The sequence below is a fragment of the Lathamus discolor genome, chromosome 5, assembly GCF_037157495.1.
Source record: "Lathamus discolor isolate bLatDis1 chromosome 5, bLatDis1.hap1, whole genome shotgun sequence".
Lineage (NCBI taxonomy): Eukaryota > Metazoa > Chordata > Aves > Psittaciformes > Psittacidae > Lathamus > Lathamus discolor.
The window spans coordinates 108,907,083-108,915,251 of record NC_088888.1 but is presented as its reverse complement, the minus strand read 5'-3'; the positions used below and the strand labels follow the sequence as shown (position 1 = coordinate 108,915,251).

The following is an 8,169-nucleotide window of genomic DNA, read 5'->3' as shown; positions in this document are numbered from 1 at the left end:
ACGGGCACAGGACACAAAACCCTGGTCTGGTTTTGATGTGGGATGAGCAATCCCGGGACATGGCTGGGATTGCGACATGGCTGAATTCACAACAGGAATGAGCAAGACCAGGGCCCCTTCCCAAGAGACAAGTTGGATTCAGCCACCCAGATTTGATAGCCAAGAGCATTTGATTGCATGGATGTAGCCAGACAGGGTCAGTCAGCCTTATGGCCAGGGAGCAGGTCTAGCATGGGTTAGTTTACTAGCAGAGGTGTCGCTTCCGAGGCTGGACATCTATCTCATTGCAGTAACAGACCACACACTGTCACCCACTCCCTCTTCTGTAAATGTTTATTTTTAATTTAGTTGTGTAATGGATTTCAAACGAGCTGCCAGGAGACAACAGTGAAAGGCTGGAGCCAGGTCCTTCTGAGGTCCCTTCATGGGTTTAGAGTGTTTTTTGGCCTGTATTTATCTTGTTTAAGTTGTCTTCACCCAAAAAAACCTGCAGTGAGGAACTGCTGAAGAGCCACAATGCTCCCAGTGATGAGGATTTTACCCCAGCGAATGAGCACCTGAGATTAGGTGTGACTGGTCAAAATAAACCTATGCAACATGAACACTGCTGTTATAGCTCAGACTTTCTTCTTTTGCTCAGATACAGTGAGGCTTTTCCATTGCACTCAGAGCTCTAGCTCCCAGGGCTACATCCCACAGCATCTTTGAAAACAGCAAGTTTTCCAGCTGACTCCTGAATACTTGGGAACGCATGGATCCAAGCCTGGGTCCTTGCTAGGATGTGGTTTTGCAGAGCCCAAGCTGGGAATTGCTTGTTGTAGTGGCAATTCCTGACAGATTTTCTTAGGAACCCAAATCTCCTGTGCCAGTCTGAGCACCACAAATGCTATAAAGGTAGATATGCCCTGTAGCCAGCTAAATCTCATCGGGACCTTCTGAGCTGCTCATGTAACACCTGAAATGGACAGAAATGGCCATTCCTCTGCCATAATGGCAGCAGTTCAACACAGCTTGTGTTTGAACCTCTGATTCTTGCCCTGGCTCCTGGCTTTGGGTGATTTCTCCTTGCAGGCATCCTGTCAACAGAGCATGGAAGACCTGGACCTCCTATCAGGGATGTGTGGCCATTCTGTGGGACCATGAGCCGGGAGCATCTTGCATCCATGGTTGCTTCTTGGTTACTAATAAACGCATTCACCCCAAAGCAAGACCCTTGGGCTCAGCCTGCCCAGGCAGGGATAGGTAGATCTCAACCATCACCATCATATCATAGCCAGTGCAGCCTTCACTCCTTACACAGGGACCTGTACCGGGAAATTCCTCTGATATGGCTGGTTGGAAGGCCACCTGGGAGCCCGTCATCCTGGAAATGTGGCAGAGGCACCTACAGAGGGCAGCAGGTCTCCAGCTAACACCGTCCCCCGGTCACCCCAAGGGAGCTGATGAAGGGAACTGATGCCAGTACAGAAGACCTGCAGAGGGTTGTGGTCCCCGGGCTGCTCATGATTATGGATCACTGAGGGACCCGGGGCTGGCCTTTTTCAGTATTGCTCTGTTGTTTAGTCTGGGTCCGCTGTTTAAGGGCTTCAGCTGGCTTTTCTCAGCTGGGATGGCATGAGGTTTCTGAGCAACACAGGTGAAATAGCCCACTGCAAGGACAAGCCCCTGCACCCATGAGTTCGGTGATGCTCTGCTTCTGGATGATGCTGAGCATAAACTGCTCTTCCTGCCAAAATGATGTGCATGCTGGGACTGAGGAATTGCTTTTCCTATGGAACGGGTTGTCTGAACCCACCTTCAGACTGAGCCTGGTGTATACTAGTTATCAATTACTGGGATGGGGCATGTGGAGGAATAGGGTTCTGGGAACCTAGAATAAAGTGTCAGGGAGTGCTGAGGCTATTTCAGCATAATACAGGTTCAAGCAAGAGGTAAATTGGCTTTTGGGCCATATGTCCTGCAGGCAGGTGGAGGAAGAGCGGTGATGTAGGGATGCAGGGGAAAGATGGAGGTATGTGAAGTGCTTCAAGAACAAGGCAAAGAACTGTAAATATTTTACCACTACTTGGGATAGTTCTTAACCTTGATACTCTTCATGCAAATACCATCCCTGCAAGCCATTAGGCTTCTTCCTTATATATTTTCGTGCATATATTGTATATTTTCTTATATATATTTTATATTCTTTTATATATATTTTATATTCTTATATATATTTTGTTTTCCTATGAATTTCTAAACCAATTGTATTGTTGGTCCATCCATCAACCCCTTCCACCAAATAACTTGTAAACTTTCATGTGCATTCTAGCTGAGTTTGGTAGAGAAGGAAACATTTCAAAGGTGCAAAAAGGCTGCTGAGCAAAGGCAAGAGAAGACCAAGTCCACCAGAGGAAAAGCTTCATGGTGAGCACCACAGGGTGTTAAACACCAAAGCATCAACAGGAAATCAGATTTCATAAGTTTCACCGTCATGGAACATCGTGGTGGTTTTTGCGTTGTTTGTTGCTTTGGGGTATCAGCAATATTTTCTCTATGGGTTTCTCCCAGGTGAGGCAATATCAAAGGCAAAAGCAAAGGGCAATTGAGCCTGAAGTCCTATCGAAATTATGGTGGGAATTTTCAGGCCATCTCATTTTTTCATAGGTAAAAAGAAACACGTTTCCCGAATCCAGAACTCATTTTGCAAGTGTGTGTTAGTGGATTATTCCTCCCTCCAACTCCAAAAGAGTTCCCAAGCCCTGAAGAACTAGAAATCATTTCCAAAGAAAATCAAAACCTTTTTGGAGGTTTGAAGTGGCTCATTTGTAATGGTTGTCCTTTGATAAACCTTCTAATCCAGTTCGTTGCAGCAGCCCATAGAAGTAAAGGACATTTAAAATCTCAGTACAGATACGTAGCTTTTATCGCTTCTCTGCCAGAAAAAGGACGAGTTCCACTTACACCAAAAAAATTTGTTGTAAATTATTTTCCATAACTACTAGTGAACGAAAAAATCCTCTTTCAGTTTTACCTGGCTACCTCATAAAGGCATCTTCATTGAAAAACACAAGAGTGGAGGGATCTTGGGTGGACACCATCTCCTCAAACTTCAGTTCAGAAATTCTGTGATTACCCTCAGTTTATTTCCTTGTCTTCCTGAGCTGAGGAATGGAAAGATAAGGAAAGCCCATTTCAGATACCTGCTTTAAGTTAGGATGAATGAACAATGAAATAGAAGGCTGCAGCATCCCTGTCCTTGTCATCCCCTTTGGTGCCAGAGTCAGTTTCTGCTCACTTTCATGTCAAGAGCTGGGTGAAATTTGCTGGATTTGTAACTGATTGTCAGAAAACACAGTTTCACTTCAACACTTGGCCAAACAAACTTAATCTGGACAACAGCTTCAGCTCAGGGCCAAAAATGAAAGACAAATTATTGGGTTTGACCTTTTTTGTTAATGCAGCAGTTTGTTTTTTCATCTTCCTGGATCAAACTGACCTGTTTTGGGGACATTTAAATGAAAACCAGTGAAATGTTGTCATTTGTTACATTCTTCTGTTTTGCTGTTTTTTCAGCCTAGGGAATGGGCCATTAAATCAGACTTTTGCAGAGCACTCCCAGTAACCACTGTCCCAGAGAGATCCATGTATTGGAGGTTGTCTCCATTCCCTAGCCATCTGTCAGCGGTAGGCTGCTCCCTAAGCCAGTGATGCTACCTGGAGCTGCAGGACCGAGACTCAAGATTCAGACTTCTCTTACATAAAGTTGCTACCACCCATCTCAAAAAAGAGTTGATAAGCAGCCTGCTGGTCGAACAGCCTTAGGCAGGATTCCTATTGTCCTCTTTGGCTGGCTTGCCTTTCTGCTTGTCTTTGCATGGTGAGGCTGTATCCAAAATCCAGCAGGATCAGTAGGTGACACGCACCAGCTCTCTGGCCTTCAGGTGGGTTGGTGGGTCTGAAATCCTGCTGATGAGGGTGAGAATGAGAATGATGGAGTATTGCATGGTGCTCAAAGACCCTTGGGGATAGCAGGCATCAAAAGGCACCTGCACAGTGAGATCTGAGCTGTTCTCTGCCCACAGCAGGTCCAGGTGGGCATTGGGAGCTCAGCACAGGCAAAGCCTTTTGCAATACATCAAGTAGCTGATTGCACGAAACAGAGAGAAGGCAGATCTTACAAGATATTACATACAAGCGATCAAGAGATACGAGGATGTGCTGTCAGCTCTCTCCCGTAACTCTCTTCCCCCCATGCCCTAAATGGCATCAGCTGTCTTGTACTCATTACCGAAAGACAGCCAGCTCTGCAGAGTGAGATGAAGTTGCTCTTTAGGTGAGATTTTAAGCAGAAATGGAACCTCAAAATGGAAAGTGAGTGAGATTACAGCACCATAACCTAGTTGACTACAAAAGGGGAAACTGCTCAGATTAGAACCTGTCTGGAGATAAACTCTCCCAGTGGTTAAGTGCATGCAATAAGTATCTCCAGGTCTCCTATTGGCCCAGGCTGATCTTAGCTGTGAATGGGCCAATCTAGAAAACTCAAAGACCCATATTTCTCCTCCCATCTGCAGACCAGTTTTACACCCTGTGGCTCAAGGGGATGACTTTCAGCTCACACCAGCCTGAATGAGAGTGATTCAGGGCATCATTTGTAGCAGGACAGTACTTTTTATAGCCTACCGAGCTTTTGTGGGTAACGGCTCTTCTAAGGTAGACACTGTTCTAACATTAGCGCTAAATGAGCAGTGTGGTTATACTACCAGCTCTTAACTGCTATAAGTGTAACAAACCAGTTTGATTTGTCATTCAGCTGTTATCGACAGGAAACCACTAACAGCAGTCAACTGATGTCACCAAGAAAAATTAGGGTTTCTCTTTCTACCTGCTCTAAGGATTAAAACTTATCAAGACACCGCTTATGGTCTTACGTGCGCACCCTGAACGAGATTTAACTCTTGTGGACAGCTAGGATCAAGTGGGATATGACTTAATCAGAACATAGGACTCACCAGGTAAGTGCAAACAGTTCTCCAGCAATTTTGCTTCATTCCTGCTGCCTGATTATTGCTTGGTGCTCTGTTGGGTGCATCCCCTTAGATCATTTCGATCATTGGCCCATCTATGAGATGGTGGTAATGAAGCCCTTAAAAGACTGGGTGAGGGATATTTAATGGGCCACACTACTGCTGTGGATTGGGGCAGGGTGCACATCTTTCTTTCCTTCTGGCAGTATTTCAGTGCTGAAATCAGGGTGCTTGTTGAGGTGTGACTGATGCTCTAAGTCATCCACTGGCCCTGCAGGTCCTCTCTTGGGCACAGATAAATCTCTTTCTCTTACAAAGAATAAAAGTAGATGGATAAACAGCAAGGCGTGAATGAGTTTCTTCCAGCTGAATTCATTGGAATGGTGAGAGAGAGGGGAGAAACTGAAATTAGGAACCCAATTCTGATTTTAAGGGGAAGTGGAAGTTTGGATGCTCAGGCTCCAGTTTGGCAGCCTTTGCTGAGCTGGAGGCAGGGGTGCTGCGTATGGTGGAAAGGAGGGCTGAAGCTTTAATTCCCTTTCTGCCAAGAGATACATTTGAGGTGGAGGATCTTTGCTTTCTTTTGCCCCGCTGATAGGTTGGATGGTCTCCTTGGAGGTAGTATTTTGTTTCCATCAGCTCCTCCACTCAGGCTGGTAAAACCACTGGCAGGTTAAAGCTGGTTGTGGACAAAGCTTATGGCAAGTTGGAGATCTCCAACGGAGTCACGGGGAGGATGGACTTCATGCTTTACCCCTTGGTCGGTTCCCATCCACACGCATGCAGAGTCTACACTAAGTTTGTAACTTTCATTCTTGATTAAAATTTAGGCCAGACTCAAAATTCCACAGTGGTCTAACATGGAACCTGGATATCTCGGAAGCCATCTTGCTTGCTGTGCCATTTCTGGGAAGGAAAAGCAGTTGCAGTGTTGCATGGTATTTGCATCTCAGACCTCCTCTCGTATTCATTCAGTCCTTTGTAGCCAGTGATGCCTGGCAAGGCAATGCTCTTCAAGGTGTTTCAGTTATCCCACTAGAGAAATGGGGGCACCTCTTGCCTTTCTCGCAGGAATGCTGTGATATTTAATTGATTTTGAAAGTGCAAAGTCAGGATGAGGTGCATACACTGTCAGCAGAGAGGGCTCCTGCAGCGTGCAGTGCACACACACGATCCCTGCTCTGGTGTGTGCTGGAAAAGAGAAGGCAGATGGAAGCGAAGAAGAAAAAAAGGACAGGCGTAGGGCAGCAAAGGCACCCTCACTCACATGCTCCATTAGTCATTCTGTCAAGGTTTAAATCATTTTTATCAGAAGACTTCAGGGCTGAAGAGCTTCTAATTTCTTGTCCACATTTGTTTTTAATCCCAGACCTCCTTCCTGAAGCATTATTGGAGAAGAACGTTTTACAAGAGTCTGTAGTGAAAGGACAAGGGGGAATGGCTTTAACCTGACAGAGGGGAGACTGAGATGAGCTCTTAGGCAGAAGTTCTTCCCTGTGAGGGTGCTGAGGCCCTGGCACAGGGTGCCCAGAGAAGCTGTGGCTGCCCCATCCCTAGCAGGGTTCAAGGCCAGGTTGAACGGGGCTTGGAGCAACCTGGTCTAGTGGAAGGTGTCCCTGCCCATGGCAGGGGGTTGGAACTGGATGAGCTGTAAGGTGCCTTCCAACCCAAACCATTCTGTGGTTCTGTGTTTCTATGATTACCGTTATACTGATGCACAAAGCTCTGTAAAAAAAACACAAAATTTTTGGCCCATTCTTGATTTGTTCTACCAAAGTAGAACTATCACCGTACCTTGAGGGTTATGAATTCAAAGGCTGAACTTTCTGATGAAGGAGGAAAGACCCAAGACATATTTTAGTGAAAATTTCGTAAAGACGATGCTGATTTTTCTTTATCTGCTTTTCTAATGACTTCTGTGTTCTGCCATGTTCATGGCATGTTCAGGGATGCTTTAACACCCTGGGCTTTCAGCTGAAATGGTGTGCTCCCTAGCCTTTGTTAAATAAGCCCAAGATATCCCAGGCTGCTCATCCCATTTCTGCACAGTTTGGGCTCTGTTTCTCTTTCAGACAAGGCTATCAGCTCTTTTATTTCTGCTTTGTGACTTTCTTTCTGACTGACCTTTCAACTTTTAATTCTCTGTGGCAGTTTTGTGACCACATCAGAATCCTAAAATGCCGTGAAGCTGTATTTGTGTGCAGACAAGGCTTTTTGTCATTTTGGTCAGGTCACCATGGATTTCACGGGGGGTCACAGCACTGTGTTGGACAGAGTAGGAACACCTGGGCACATTATTACTTCATCATTATTTGTCTTCCTTCCTTCCCCTCATTCTTTCCATTCTCTCTGTGTTAAAAAGGGAGTTTCCTTGCTGCTCTTCCACGGTTGACAAGACTCTGGAGGCAACCAAGCGTTGACTCCATGTGGGTGAGCTCCCCTGTAGTCAGTTGTTTCCTGCAGGCCCACAGGGTTTAATCATGGGCAAGAATTTAGCAAGATCCCTGGGGCTAAACCCCACTGGAGCCTTTGACAACCCCGAAGTTTCCATTCACGTCTTCATTTTAAATGGTGCAAGTCAGCTTTCTCATTGGGTCGACACCACATTGCAAGATTACAAGTAGCTGGGGGGATAAAAGAGGATGCAATTCCCCCTTGGCAGAGGTTTTCGTAACAAATTACAGCCTCAGGGTACTGCTGCTCATTGCAGAAGGAATGGTTGCACCACTGGACATCGCTGTGAAACTCAAAGTACTTCACTGTATGAAACGGGATACACAGGGTCATGGTTATCGCTTAAAAATGAATGCTAAGGGGCAACATACGCAATACAAATGTAAACCAGCCCTCCAGTATTTCATGCTGGACAAGCCATTTACTTCTAATGGGTCATCCTGTCTTCTACATCAGAGGTTAAATCTATGTGAATTCATTTGACTGGCCAGCCAAAAAAATCTGCCTCTCCCCCAAACAAAACTCAAACCACAGCAGACCCTTGTGTTGAAATAAAAAATAGGTCTCTAATTATAATTGTTTCCAAGAAAAAGTTGCAACTGAGCAGGAGAACAATGTTTCTGCGGTTTTACAGAGCAGTTTTGCCTTTGCTAATGTTGGTTAGTTTTAATTAGGAAAACATTGTGGGCTTGCCTATTCGAACTTC

General features: G+C 45.5%; 1 protein-coding gene across 1 annotated transcript in view; it reads left to right on the top strand.

The window, feature by feature from the left end:
- The first annotated feature begins 4,576 nt into the window (after window positions 1–4,576).
- The window catches only part of BLK (BLK proto-oncogene, Src family tyrosine kinase), a 44,754-nt gene continuing 41,161 nt past the window's right edge, over window positions 4,577–8,169 (top strand). The window contains exon 1 of the mRNA XM_065681870.1: window positions 4,577–4,997. The gene's annotated coding sequence lies outside the window, so the exon portion shown is untranslated. The remainder of the gene's footprint in view (window positions 4,998–8,169) is intronic.